The sequence below is a fragment of the Filicampus tigris genome, chromosome 10 (assembly GCF_054856515.1).
Source record: "Filicampus tigris isolate MCC_2025a chromosome 10, RoL_Ftig_1.0, whole genome shotgun sequence".
NCBI classification, from domain to species: Eukaryota; Metazoa; Chordata; class Actinopteri; order Syngnathiformes; family Syngnathidae; genus Filicampus; species Filicampus tigris.
This window is the reverse complement of record NC_141226.1, coordinates 4,680,390-4,696,076: the sequence shown is the minus strand read 5'-3', so window position 1 is coordinate 4,696,076 and position 15,687 is coordinate 4,680,390. Positions and strand designations below refer to the sequence as shown.

The 15,687-nt window shown below is 40.7% G+C and overlaps 1 long non-coding RNA gene across 1 annotated transcript; it reads left to right on the top strand.

Annotated features, from left to right (window-relative positions):
* The first annotated feature begins 9,272 nt into the window (after positions 1 to 9,272).
* Positions 9,273 to 13,926, top strand: LOC147140427 (uncharacterized). Its single transcript, XR_015088505.1, has 3 exons — positions 9,273 to 9,377; positions 9,525 to 9,612; positions 13,710 to 13,926. It is a non-coding gene; the product is annotated as an uncharacterized LOC147140427 (long non-coding RNA).
* The last annotated feature ends 1,761 nt before the right edge of the window (positions 13,927 to 15,687 follow it).

The window sequence follows — 15,687 nt, the reverse complement described above, 5'->3', positions numbered from 1 at the left end:
TGAAGAAACATCTAATTTTTGCAAAGTTTTCCTCACCAGCAGATGTCCAACGACCTGCACCAGTTTAATTTAATTGAATTTCAAGCCAAATCACAAAATTAAACAATATTGCAGTGAGAAATAAAGATGATATAATCTACCCATCTATAGGATGACTTATCATATTGATCTTCAATGCAAAATAAAAAACCCAAAATAGAATACAATCTGCATATATAGCCTTAGAGGAAACTAGAAGACTATGGCTGCACTAGGGTGGCTTATAGAAGTGTTAGCGTTCTCACTCTGTAGGTGTTGGGGTTGGAGGAGCTTGTTATTCTGGTCTTGTTACTGCGACAGCATGAAGAGTGTCAGGCTAACTGAGCAGCCATATTTAGTGATAGCAGCTGGTGAGCCTGCGAACAAGCACAAATGCAGTCTTGCTTATCCCTGCCCAATTTCCATCTCTCTCTCGCTTGCTCTCTTGCTCAGATGTTCTTTCTCATTAAGAACAGAAGAAAAAAAACAATCCTGACGACAAGCACACCCAAATTCTCCCCAGGTTTAAATCACACTGACAATTCAATGAGGCATTTGTACTAACTTGAACCAACTTTGCCCCAAAGCGCTGAAGTGACACAGAACTTCTGTGAGGCCATTTGTAATACTTTGAGATATAGAAGCTTGGTTAAATGATTTATTGTGCTGACCTAACATCAGATCATGTCAGTCATCATTCCACATCTAGCGGTTCTGCTTTTAATATTCCGTTCAGAAAGTCCAAACATTTTCTGTACAACTTGTCCTCATTCGGGTCACAGGTTTCTGTATTCACAGAATCGGTAGAGTCCTGTGATTCTTTCCCACCCGTCAAGACGTCTTACCAATGTTTAGTGTGCTTGCGCACGCATGCTCACAACACCGGTAATGAGGTGGGGTTAGGTTGAGTTTAGGGTTAGGTTGGGGGGTAGGCTGTCTAATCAGCCCCCAGTAGGAGGTTTCGATGGGGTAGGACAATTTGTTGGAACACCATATTTTTCGGATTATAGGCCGCTATTTTATTCCCCAACTTTGAACCCTGGTGTCTCAATTCTTAAAAGTTCTCTGTCAGTCCGCCCCTTTTGCGCTATCGATGGCCACTCAGCCGTAGCATATTACCCACAATTCATTGCGCATTTGACTAAAATAGCCCGAATCTGGCGACGTTCTGTGGAATTCCTGCGTCTGTGGCTAAACATTTTTATTTTCAAGTGTAAGTATCAAATTATTATAAATGTAATCATTCATAACAGTCCGCTGATAGTGTAGTGGTACACACGCCTGAGTTGTGTGCGGGCAGCGTGGGATCGATTCCCGCTCAGTGACAGTGTCTATGTGTGCCCTGTGATTGGCTGGCGACCAGTTCGGGGTGTAGTCTGCCTTCGCCCATTGACGGCTGGGATAGGCTCCAGCAACTCCCCGCGACCCTGTATAGGATAAGCGGTTTGGAAGAAGATAATCATTCATACATTTGTAATTTCTTTCAAAGTTTTAAAGTTTTAAAGTTTTTGTTCCAGTGTATTTAACGTATTTACGACCTGGTGCACATACCCCGCAGATCCCACAGGGGCCGCAAATACTGCATAGCAAATCCAGGCGTGGAGCCATTGCTGCCATCGACTGGGTGCCCGAGCACGTGTTTTTACTTTACTACTGCTTTGCTACAGTTTCAATATAATTTTGAGTAGCAAAATTGCCAAAACAACAACCGTTGCCGCCGTGTTTGATGACGCAGATCCAACCCAGTGGCACAAGTCAATGACGTCACACGCACTGCAATTTCCGTACACTGTAACCTGCGCTCTCGAATACTACGTGCACCTCCGTAGGGTGTAGTGTGAGTATTGCGACAGGGCCACAGAGCGAGATCCGGAGGGGACAAACGCAGAAGCAGTACGCGCGGCTCTATAAAGAAGCGATTGAGAGCCAAAATAAGCATCTTAAGTTGAGTTTAATTAAAGCAAAGAGATTGACTGCAATGAATACAGCCATCTCTGCAGTGCGTCTAAGCTCATCTGTGAAGAGTGTGAGAAATAGTATGCAGTGTAACTATAGCTGCGTTCGCATTATTTCATTTAATAATGTGGAGACCCGCAGCTATTAGTCCAAAGCGGCTACTGTATGTACAAATCTATTTTATGGCTAAATTTAGCTGTTACGGCTTTTAATCAGGTGCGTTTTGTACTGCACAAATTACGGTACATTTACACTTAATGTAAGGATACAAATTAGGATGTGTACAACAATAAATCTGTTTTAGTGAGCTATGCGGTGCAAAGGTGAGGCTGTACAGCAGCAGCAAAAACACTTGTGGCTCCGAGTGGCGGTTTATTTGACTTATTTGAGTTGTCGTTTCTACAGGGAAAAATGATTATTTCCCTCACAGTTTAATTTTGCTTCAAAAGCAAAATTATTTTTCATACTTACAAGTCGTTTTTGCAACAAGTGGAAATTTTTCATACGTAAAAGTGATCATTTCTACAGATACAAAAATTATATACAGTAGGGCTCGGGCAATACACTTTTGTCCCAACCTGATACGGATCCCGATACTTGGGTTGCGATCCGATACATATTGCGAAACTAAAATATTATAAAAATATATATTAAAAAAAAACTGAGGCATGTGTTTCCAAAATTTTAACTTAAGTGCTATTTGACATTTATTCAAGTGACACAATTAAAAATTGCAAAACTGTTCCAGTAACTGTTCCTGATATACAGGAGTGCAATAAATTAAACTCCATTCACAAAGCTCAACTTTAAGGACCTCAAATGTTCCAAAAGTATGATATAGAATGTGCAAAACATAACATAGCATAAGGTACGGAAAGTATCGATACTGCATCAACGTATCAATACTTGGTATCGGCTTAAATACTATCCCGATATGATATTTTTTGCCAGGCCTAATATATATTATACTTTTTTTTTTACAAATACAAGTTTTTATTCTACACATACAAGTAGTTTTTGCTACAAATACACATTTCTTACATTTCCTTGGTACACGTACAAGATACCTTTGCACCAAATTTACCTCCATAAACTTATGAATTATGAACGTAACTTGTTCATTTTAAAATTTGTGAGTTGAACCGGTTTGTGTAGAAAATGAGCTTTCCCAACACTGGACAATAAAATCCCCACCAGCGAGATAAAGAAAGTGGTCACATCAAGTTGAAACAGAAAACAAAGAAATGTGAGACAACCCACACAAGGTTGTGGGGAATAGTGATAGAGAAACTTTCTGTGCCTTCTCTGAGGGGGAGGCGGAGTGCAGAAAATCTTACCTCCAGTACATTCATTGAATGCTGGAGTCTGATCATGTACAGAAGTATTCCTATCTTGGCTGCAGGCGCGTTTCCCTTCATTTGTACATTTTGACAACCGTCATCTCCCTGCTCATATGACCCAAGGTCACTGGTTATTATATGAATGCAGAGCCCTTCCCGGTGGAGGACGGGGGATGAATTTGTCGACAGGAAATCACACAGCAAAGATCAAAAGGTCACGGAGAAGACAATGACACGTGAAGCTATAGCGGGGACTAAGCGAGTTCAAATGGCTTCCAGTCAATAATAGGAGGTGGACACAATTTCCTCCTGACCTGTGCAATCAAAGCCATTCATCCCCGCAGCAAGCTGTGATTACAAGCTTTGGGATTTTAGAGGTTGGACTCATGAGGTGTGTTGTTTGATCGTCTCATGTTTGAAGATGTGCCAAGAGCATTGACCCTTTTCAGAATTAATTTGTTAATTACTTTCAAGAGCATGCATAACTATTTTTATTTCTGCCCCATACCCCCCCCCCCCACCCCACACACTCACCTTGTTAGAAAATAGTGTGCACACTATGCTGTGCATATAGACATGTAGCTTGATGTCTACCATTTTTTTTAAACCTAACTACTGCTGCAGAACATTGGAAATATTGCTTGTTTGTTTTTGCCTATGGAAATACAATATGTTGTCCACTGAGTGGGCTGATATTTGTGCCGCTAGAAACTGAATCTGAATTGCTTAATTTGAATATTTGAATTCATTCATTCATTCATTCATTATCCATACCACTTCTCCTCACAAGGGTCGCGGGCGTGCTGGAGCCTATCCCAGCTGTCTTTGGGCAGTAGGCGGGGGACACCCTGAATTGGTTGCCAGCCAATCGCAGGGCACACAGAGACAAACATCCGCACTCACAATCACACCTAGGGGCAATTTAGACAGTCCAATCAACTTACCATGCATGTTTTTGGAATGTGGGAGGAAACCGGAGTGCCCGGAGAAAACCCACGCAGGCACGGGGAGAACATGCAAACGAATATTTGAATTGAAAACTGAATTATTGAATTGAAAACAGAATTATTGAATTGAAAAACTGAATTATTGAATTGAAAAACTAAATTATTAAATTACATAAATTGTATATCTATTGTTTAATTTGAATCTGAAGTGTTCGATCTGAATTTGATTTTTTTTTTTTGTTAAAAACTGTATCCCAATAAACTTGAAACTGAATTTAAGACTTTAAAATGCGTTTTTAATTCCTCAAACAAGAGTACATCTCACTAAAACTTCAATGTCGCAAAAGCTCACATTCAGTTCGATGAGTAAAACTTCAAACCTCAGTGACAGACATACGGGAACTTTAAGGATGATCAATCGATTGCAGGTACAGAGATCTCCTCTTCAGCGGCTCTTAACTCTTAGAACACCTTTTATTAACCTTCGTATCAAAACGAAACGCCGTAGTCAGTACATCTCGCTTTTCGGGTTGTTTTTTTAAACCATAACGCCAAATGAGCTCCATGCCTTAGGCATTACTGACACCTAGGGGTAGAATCGGCGCACTGCATGTGTACATAGTGGGGGCTCATTACTACAATTATAGTAATCTGCCTGGTTGTTTTTGTCTTTTTCTCTCAACAAATGTGTCAGAAAATGCCCCGTTTTGCCATTTTTCCCATTTTTTCAGGAACTATGGAAGTTCTAAAATCTGGTAAATATTTGTCAAAATTATAGGTTCTTCTTCCTTTCCTTTTGGCTTTTTCCTTCAGGGGTCGCCACAGCGAACCAATTGCCTCCATCTAACCCTGTCCTCAACCAGTTCAGGGTGTCCCCCGCCTACTGCCCAAAGACAGCTGGGATAGGCTCCAGCACGCCCCGCGACCCTTGTGAGGAGAAGCGGTACAGATAATGGATGGATGGATGGATAACCCTGTCCTCTGAATCCTCTTCTCTCACACCAACTACCTTCATGTCCTCCCTCATCACATCCACAAACCTCCTCCTTGGTCTTGCCCTAGGCCTGCTGCCTGGCAATTCAAAACTCAGCATCCTTCTACCCATATATTCACTATCTCTCCTCTGGACATGTCCAAACCATCTCAATCTGGCCTCTCTGACCTTATCTCCAAAACCTCTAACATGTGCTGTCCCTCTGATGTACTCATTCCTGATCCTATCCTCCCTGGTCACTACGAGAGAGAACCTCAGCATCTTCATCTCTGCCACCTCCAGCTCTGCCTCCTGTCGTTTCCTCAGTGACACTGATGACACACCAGCTACTCTCCTACCTGTCTCCCTGATCACATTAGCTGTAGTTTTCCAGTCATCCGGAAGCACCTCCTGACCACCCAGAGCCTGTTGTAACTCCTTCCTAAAAGTCATACAACACTCTTCCTTTTTCAGCTTCCACCATTTCGTCTTCTCCTCTGCCTTTGCCCTCTTCATCATCCTCACCACCAGAGTCATCCTACACACCACCATCCTATGCAGTTTGGCTACACTCTCGTCTACCACTACTTTGCAGTCACTGATCTCCTTCAGGTTACACCGTCTATACAAGATGTAGTCTCCCTGTGTGCTCCTACCACCACTCTTATAGGTCACCCTATGTTCCTGCCTCTTCTGGTAGAAAGTATTCACTATAGCCATTTCCATCCTTTTTGAAAAGACAACTACCATCTGTCCTTCTGCGTTCCTCTCCTGGATACCAAACCTGCCCATCACCTCCTCATCCCCTCTGTTTCCTGCACCAACATGTCCATTGAAGTCCGCACCAATGACGACTCTCTCACTTCTAGGTATGCACTGGATCGTCAAAGTCCAGCCAGAATTTCTCCTTCTCCTCCAGCTCACATCCTACCTGTGGAGCATATCCACTAACAACATTGAACATCACACCTTTGATTTCTAGCTTCAGACTCATCACTCTATCTGACACTCTTTTTACCTCCAGGACATTCCTAACAAACTCCTCCTTCAACATAACTCCTACTCCATTTTTCTTCCCATCTACACCATGATAGAACAACTTCAACCCTGCTCCTAAACTTCTAGCCCAGGTACCTTTCCACCTGGTCTCCTGGACACACAGTATGTCTACCTTCCTCCTCTGCATCATGTCCACCAATTCTCTACCTTTTCCTGTCATAGTTCCAACATTCAATGTCCCTACTCTCAGTCCTATACTCTTAGCGCTCCTCCTCTCTCTCTTCCTACGAACACACTTTCCTCCTCTCCTTCTTCGACCAACAGTAGTCCACTTTCCACGGCGCCCTGTAGGTCAACAGCGCAGATGGCGGTCGTTGTTAACACGGGCCTCGACCGATCCGGTATGGAAGTCATAGGTTTGATTCGCATCTTTGATTTGGCAAATGTTTTACGCCGGATGCCTGACGCATCCCTCTGTATTTATCCGGGCTTGGGACCGGCACAATAAGACGCTGGCTTGTGTACTCTTGTGGCTACATTTTCAATTTTATAGGTTATAACTAGTTAAAACAATGCAATAAAAAACAACTGGAAAAAAGCGGATTTTAATTTTCAACAGATTTTTTTAAATAACAGGTGTAAATGTACATGAACAAAAATATAAAGAGATTTTTAATGTCCTTAAATTCTAGTGTGGATCAATCATAGTCGATCTCAGAAACCCAGTGTTGAAACTATATGACCTTAAAATATGATCGGTTAGGCGTAGAATCTTTGAGGTAGCATAATCAAGTAATTTTGGTATCAATAATACTGCCCCAAATAGAACAGACACTCAGCATAATATTCAGAGCTTGGCACTTAACCCTATTTTGCCGGTCCGGCCGCGACCCTCCACCCTTGATCTGGGTACCCTTCCGGCCGCGAGCCCCCGCCCTTATTTATAAAAATTATCACCCCCAGCCCCGTTCCGCCAAAAAGAAAGCGACAACAATGGATATCGTGCTACAACCATAAAGGGACCGAGATGACTAGACAATGCATTTATTAATTTTATTGCCAAACTAGCTTGCTTTGCAGCAGTAACGAGCAGCGTGGTGCATCCTCTCCGTGTGGGAAACTGTATGTCATCGCAACATGTGACATAATGGACCGATCAGAGCAGCAACAATTACTTATGTGTGCGTGGCATGTGTCGCAGACCTGTCGCCAACAGCCAACAGTCATGTGAATCAATGCGGCAGACGCAGGAGTAGAAATAAGCCTAAAAAGAAGCCTTTCACTGAGTAGGCTGAGATGAAATTTGGCCGCCTCGCGACCACGTCAAACGTATGTGGGCCGATTAGTGGACCGGACTAAAATCCACTTCCAGCCATGCTTAGTCCTGCAATTTTTTTAATTTGTCACCCTCCCACCCCTCCGCCCCAAAAATGGGCATCCAACGGGTCCGGCCCCAGCACGGACTGCCCAGCTCTGATATTATGTATCATAATATGAAACAGAGCCTGGGATGAGCGAACGGGCAATGGGTACATGTAGTGTGCTGATTCTACCCCTAGGTGTCAGTAATGCCGAAGGCATGGAGTTCAATTGGCGTATTGGTTTGAAAAAACAACCCAGAAATCGAGATGTACTGACTACGGCGCTTCGTTTTGATACGTTGCTAAAAGTATACTTTCCTTTCCTAAATTTGAAAGGAGGCGCCTTTCCATTCCTCCTGACCCGATGGCTTGTACCACAAAAGTTAATAAAAGGTGTTATACAGTTAAGAGCCGCTGAAGAGGAAATCTGTGCACCTGCAATCGATTGATCATCCTAAAAGTTCCCATATGTCTGTCACTGAGTTTTGAATTTTTACTCATCAAACTGAATTTGAGCTTTTGCGACATTGAATTTTTAGTGAGATGCACTTTTGTTCGAGTATTAAAAATGCATTTTACAGTTTTGAATTCAGTTTCAAGTTTCTTGGGATACGGTTCTAAACCAAAAAAAAAATCAAAGTCAGATCGAGCAATTCAACTTCAAATTAAACAATAAATATACACTTTATGTAATTCAATAATTCGGTTTTTCAATTTAATAATCACATTTTTCAATTCAATAATTCAGTTTTCAATTCAATAATTCTGTTTTTCAATACAATAATTCAGTTTTCAATTCAATAATTAAGTTTTTCAATTCAAATATTCAGTTTTCAATTCAATAATTCAGTTTCCATTTCAAATATTCAAGTTAAGCAATTCAGATTCAGTTTCTGGTGGCACAAATATCAGCCCATATACATGACCTAAAGGCGACCTACCTGCAGGCAAACATACACCCACTCTGTGTTAGATAAGGCTGGATAGCCATTTACAGCAAGTCCCTCAACTTCCCTCCCTCACTAGTTCTGTGAAAAAATGTTTTAAAGGGAAGTCAACGCAACCATTTTTTTTTTCAAGAATATGTTCTATGCAAGCCCACTAGTTGGGCATTCTGATAAATATGGTGTTTGTGCAATAAGTGTTAATCCACTAGTTTTTAGCCATCTCTGGGGGCACCCATTTTGTCTTCTGTCGACTGAAAATGACATCACAACTGCTCACAATGACCAATCACGACTCAGATTCAGAAAACAGGTCAGCCGTGATTGGCTAGAAGCATTTTGCTGCTTGATTTATATTCCACAAACGCAAAATTAATCAGAATACCGTGTTTCAACTAGTGGGCCTACTTGGAACATATTCATAGATCCAAGACTGGGTCTACAGCACCATTGACCAACAGGAGTTATTGGATGTAATCGACAAACCTGTTCTATCATAATAGCGACATGATCTATTGCAGGCATCCTATAATATTCTAACATTTGGGTGTGTTACGGCCCACGGTGAGTTGGCCGTTTAAGTTTCGTGTGTGTGGGGTGTGTGTGTGTGTGTGTGTGTGTGTGTGCTCTTCCCTGATTTGAGGCCTTTGTCCCCAGTTCAGCCATCCAATCAGAGCAGGGGAGGGTAACCAATTGTGTCAATTACTTTCAGGTGTGTTCACCAGCAGGCAATTAAGAGGGACTTGGTTGCTGGTGGACTGGGCTGGCTGCGAGTGACGTGGCCAGTCCTTGTATTTTTTGTGTTTTGGACAGTCCCTGGGCTGGCTGCGAGTGACGTGGTCAGTCCTTGAATGTTTTGTGTGTTTTGGCCTGGTTACTGGTGATGTAGCCAGTCATTGTTTGTTTGTTTTTTAGTTTGCAATGGTTGTCTTTTGTGTTAGTGCATGTTTTTCATTTACCCCTTCCAACTCTCACACCTATGTTAGACCCCTCCTCCTTGCCATCTTGAGGAAGTCGTAACAGGTGAATGCTTGCAACTTTTGGGGATTCATGGCCATGCTTTCTGGTTATTATGTAAGTAAAACAACTCAGCCAGTCAAATATTTTATTTAAAATCAATTTATGAGAAGCGTCAGCCCTCGCAGCGGCAGGTAGCACGGAGTGTAACGTCACACCGGGTCACTGCATTGTGATCCATGTGTCTATTTAATGTGATTAGCTCAGCTGCTCAGACAGCGACCATTATTTTTCAGGAAAAAAAAAAAGCAAGGTAGAGGACATTTGCAATTGCAAAGATGCTTAAAAGACAGAAACCACCAGAAAATGAGATGAGATGAAACGGAGGGCAAAAAAGAAGAAAAGTTAATCGACGATGCGGTCAAATGCACAAAAACTGACACGGCCACAGCAGTCAAACAAGCATTATCTGCCTCATAAAATTCAAACAGGGACAGTTGAGATTTTCCTTTCACCAACTTTTAATAAGAAGGCTTCACTCTCTCTTGTGTTTAGTTTAGTCGGACTCTCCGACGGATGGTAGAAAGTAGAGACCTAGACGGATGCTCAATTTTTAGAAAAATGCCCAGCTCTGTCTGTATGTCTATTACACCTATGCTGCCATTTTATTGTATTAAGAATATAAAAATATATTTGAGTAATTATTCCCATGCCAGGTTTCCGTAGCAACCACGTTTCATCTTTTCATTGATTTTCGAGAAGTCGCTCTGTCGCTTATACTGTAGAGGAAGCATTACCTCTGTTTCAAAATATTTAATTTATTAGGAGTCTATAAGAGTAACTGAGACACCAAATCTAAAAGCAAAAGCAGCCTCCTCCCAGCGAAGAGGACCTGCATGGTGACACAGTTCAAGGTATTATTAGCTTTTAGCTTTGGCTCTTAGATGTGATAGAGGGGACGACAGGCTGTGTCTGAAGCTCCACTTACCCGCTTCTGTCTGCCTCAGAGAGGGAAGAACAGTACTAGATGGACTCCGGTGATCCTGGGAGAGGAGCTAAATTACATAATTTACATTGAAAGATACTCACAACAGACTTCCAAACAAAATACCTTTAATAGCTATTCAAACAATGCGTAAAAATAATTTTAGGTGATCAAGTCATCGCCAAACCCTCAAAATGATGGCTCTAGGAGACCTAGTTAGTAGTTTTAGAATTCAGGTAGTTAAAGAAAGGAGCTGTCCCTGTTCTTTATGAGTCGATTAGGGACATAGGGCAAAGATAACATCACATCAACTGTGCGCTCCTCTATAGAGTCGTCCCCGCACCGGAAGCTTCGGTGCCTTGTTACATTGAATGCGGAAGTGCTGTGTGCATATAAGCCGTTTCTTTGGACAGTTGATCAGGAAAGAATGCAAAATGGCCACACTCTCAAACTTTTTTTTCTAAACTCATTCAGTGCCACACATTTTCAGAAACTCTTTTAAATTGTGTGAAAAATATTTAAAAATATATAAATAAGTTCCTGGGATTTAATGGCTGGACTGTGAAAAGACAAATCAATATCTCCTTGGCAGTGAATGAGTTAAATAAATAATGATTAACTCATTCAATCCCAAAGACATATATATATGTCAAGACATTTAAATATATCCTTGGCACTCAATGAGTTAATGTGCTTTCTATATGTTGTTATTTTTCTATTTTCAGACACTTTATGAGTCACTTTTAACATACATTTAATGCGACCACTGCTTCAAGAAAGGTTCTGTTTTTCCTTATTTGTAATACATTCATGTAAGACACATCCTTGGCCTTTAGAGAATTTCTTGGATGAATAAAGCACAAGAAGCTATTGTAGGGTCATTGTAGATCGTTTTTGGTCTCCCATTGTTTATTGTAGTTGGATATTGTTTATGGATGTCCAATTTCCAAATTGGGATAAAATACTAAGAAATGAATCGGCATACTAACATTGTACATTCAGCACCATTAACTGCTTTCTCATGTGGGGTTTGATAGGTTGTTTTTCTTTACGTATAAGGAGCCGAGTCTTGGACCTGCTCCATATGGAAAGTGCTTGAGATAACTTTGTTGTGAATTGGCACAAAATGTAAATAACTGACTTGACTACCACCAGCCTCCTTTCAGAAGCAAAAAAGCAGTGGCAAGAGAAAAAGGGAAAGGGTGTTTGTAGAGGATGTCATACATTACCAAGCAAAACATGATTATATTTTAAACAGTCATTACTGTGTGACAGCTGGGTGTCTGTCATCCAGTTTGTATTGATATGATTTGTTTCCAGCACCGCAAATCTAAATTTCAAATCACAGTTTGCACAGCAGTGCTCATTCCAGGAAGTCAGTGTTCACTTTGCGACCCATAATCAAGATAGCCACACTTTAAAATAAAACGGCTCCTTAGCTTTGCGTTGGCTGGATCCATTTCTCTTTTTCGTATGTTACATGAGCCAGAAAAAGATTGACCACGGTGTTTGTTGCTATATGTGGGCGGAAATGACAATACTGTTGTGATCAAAGCTATCTGAGGGTTCAAAGCCAAAGTTAAGCCAGTTATTTATGCTCTCAGCCAATGGCAATAAAAGTGAAATGTTTTACCTCAGTTATGCAAAAAAATTAAGGTCATCCAAGTTTTGATTTTGTGAAAACTTTGGTTGGCTAGTGATTAGATGTATTGGGTCTTGGCCAAACCTGTGTTATATGCATAACAATTAAAGTAGGCCTACTTATGTTTTTTGCAATGATTTTGGCTAAGTGAAGCATGGATGAGTGTGAATAGAAGCCCTAATACCAAACAAGACATATGAACCCAATCATTTGTTAATGCCATTAGTTCATTCAGTCTGTTTTTATAACGCAAAATACAGGGGATAAGACAATGAAAGTGTAGAGGTTTACGATAAGTACATTTATGGTTTTGAACCAGAAGTACAAAATTACAAATCAACAGATGACATGTTCTTAATCATGTAATAGTTAATCTAGGGCGGCACATGTTTGTCTTTGTGTGCCCTGCGATTGGCTGGCAACCAATTCAGGGTGTGCCCCGCCTACTGCCCGAAGACAGCTGGGAAAGGCTCCAGCACGCCCCGCGACCCTTGTGAGGATAAGCGGTATCGATAATGGATGGATGGATGGATGGATAATTAATCTAGATGTAGCCCGATGCTGCAGTGATGTATTTAAAAAAAAATATACATATATTTTTTTAGGACAGACTACATTAATAATGTTTGGCTCTTCACTGCTAGTCAAGCGGCTGATGAATGAGCCATCACAATAAATGAATCCGCTGACGCAAGTGCAATATGTTTCTTGTGTGAACTGATATATAAATGTCATCTTTCTTAATGGCTCTTTATGGATAGTTAGTTTTCCCAGTGAACCACGGTACTCCAATTATTATTGCAGAAGTAGCATTCACTTCAGTCTCCTGAACCTCAAGGAAGATTTACTTAAACTTTGCACTCAAAACTCCCTAGAAATAATGGAAACTTTTAACTTAAAAAATAAGGCTGGGTTGCACCAACAAGGTTGAAATGAATCCAAGATTAGCTCTAATCATAGATTAGTAAAACCGAGTTTAAAATTTGTTTATCAGGTTTTGAAATTAAGCGGAGCTCTGTTACACCATTTAAAATTAATCTCTGCAGTTTAGTAAAACTCAGTTTAACTGAATTTAAATATTTACAGAGCAGGGCAATGTGAGTTACCATCTTCATATTTACACAACCCACGGCATTGAGAATGGATTTAACCTGTACCACGTCACACGCAGTTGCCGCACTCCTGAAATGCGGCAGAGTAAGGAAAAAAAAAAAAATAAAACAGCGTTGTGTACCTTGCGGTCCCACAGACGCAATCACCTGCCTCATATTGTTTTTCTTTTTTTTTAAGTATACAGGGACAGTGCATATTAATTAAACCGTTTCCCATAAATATGACAGTTTATAGCCAATGGCTAATTTGCATCTGTTGTCCCTGTGGTAGGTTGATGTTAAAAGTTTAAAATACAGTACAATTTCAAAGAAGAAACAAAATACAATAGTGGACAGCCATAAATACATTGAATTGAAAGATGTATGATTTGTAAAGTGCTACAGTGCTCGGCTTCATACATGCTAAAGTGCGTGTGTATGTGTCTGTTGTTTTTGTTTGATGTTGTTTCTTTGTTTTTTCTGCATGTGACGTGAGGATTACGTTCTCGTCACCGATTGGCTGCGGCCGACGAGGGATGGACCGGGACCACGTGGGTCGTTTAAATATGCAGGACGGAATGCGGTGGCGGTTAGGCGATGCCTAGCTCTGCCGATTTATACGGATGATTGTGCAAATTGAAATTACAATTAATTAATTGTACAATTAAATGTATAGGCTACACTGCTACACCACTGTCAAGCCCCCTATGTCAATGAGTACTCCCGCACCCCGATTAAACATTACAGCCTGTATCCCGTATCTCATTGAGCAGCGAAAGTTTGGTTTGCGATTGTGTGCGCATGTAGCGAATGTTGTGTTTTCGTCATGGTGCATTCAAGGTTGCAAAGACATTTACCAGACACTCGCAAACAGCCATCAAATTTTGAAAGCCTTGACGGCTGAGCAGCTTGAGCAGCGCACACACACGCGTACCTTCGCCACTCATTGCTATATGATCTTACATGGTTGCTAGCTAGCAAAAATGTTAGCCTAAGATTACTTGTTAACTTGATCTGTTACGTTTTCCTCCTTTGATAACAACTTGCTGACCGGATTAATGGAGCGAATAGAGGACAAGAAAACAGACAACAGCACGGTGAAAAAGAAAGATACAGATTGGCACCAACTGCCTGACAGTTACAACAGATCAACCAGAGTGAAAGAGAAAAGAGACGTTGCTCAATTAAAGCTTGCTGGAAAAAAATTTACCAACAAAAGCCGCAGTTGTTGAATCGGCGGTACAGCTGCATTTCTGTCACTGCCATGTTTGACAGTTGATCCCGTCTTCCTGTTCAGCTCCAAAACTGTTTAATAAACCAGTATCTCACAAATAATTCCTCTTCATCATAAAACTCAAGACGATTGAGCCTGTCTTTCAATTTTGTTCGAGAAACGTCATCATTATTGCTGTATACACCTAAAAAAAATGCAGCCATTGTTAAAGTTGAACCATCCCAACTGTCACATTAAAATTAATTTTAGTTTGAGTTTAAAGTTCTTGGTGCAGCAGAATTGAATTTAAATTTGGCTAAAAGAGGGAAATCAACCAAAACATATTTATTTCAAAAGTATGTTCCCAGCAGGCTCACTAGTTGAAACAGGGCATTCTGACTTATATTTGTGGAATATAAGTGAAGCAACAAAATCCACCCGTTTTTAGCCACCTTTAGCCATTTTGTCATTTCTGTCGACTTAAAATGACATCACAACTACTCAGAGCTCAGGTAACGACCAATCACGGCTCAGCTTCACAAAACAGGGCAGCCGTGATTGGTCGTTACCTGAGCTCTGAGTAGTTGTGATGTCATTTTAAGTCAACAGAAATGACAGATGACAGAAGTGACAAAATGGCCACTCCTAAAAACGAGTGGATTAACTCATATTCCACAAACACAATATTTATCAGAATGCCTAGTTTCAACTTGTGGGCTTGCATATAACATACACTTGAATCAAATATGTTTGGTTGACTTCCCCTTTGAGAGTTTAAAAAGAGGTTTGAATTTAATCTGTTTTATTTTAAACTAAGTTTAAAATTTGGCGCAACAGAATTTAAACCACAATTTAATCTAGTTTTAAAGTTCAACGTTGATGCAATCCGGCCTAAATCTAGTAACATATCTGATGCTGTGTCATTTACAGTACCTCTGTGTTAATTTAGATGTTGCTTTAATACACTCTTATCAGTTCTGAAAGCTTTTTTTTGGCGTGATTGTTTTCTAGTCTCCCTAGACTATCAATTAGCATTGTTTGAGACTCACTTTTATGTTTTTTTTAATATCGCATGTTTCCACTCTTGTCTGTTAATGAGTCTTCATCTGCCATGTTCCCTTTGTATCCCAGGCCAACCAACTCCCCGTCTGCACTTGTGCTCTCCCCTCAGAATCCACTGTGAATTGTGAATGTTATTTTCGTTGGTCCTCTTATCTATCCTTTGTCTGACCTTTATTCAGTCAAGTAACTTCCATTATTT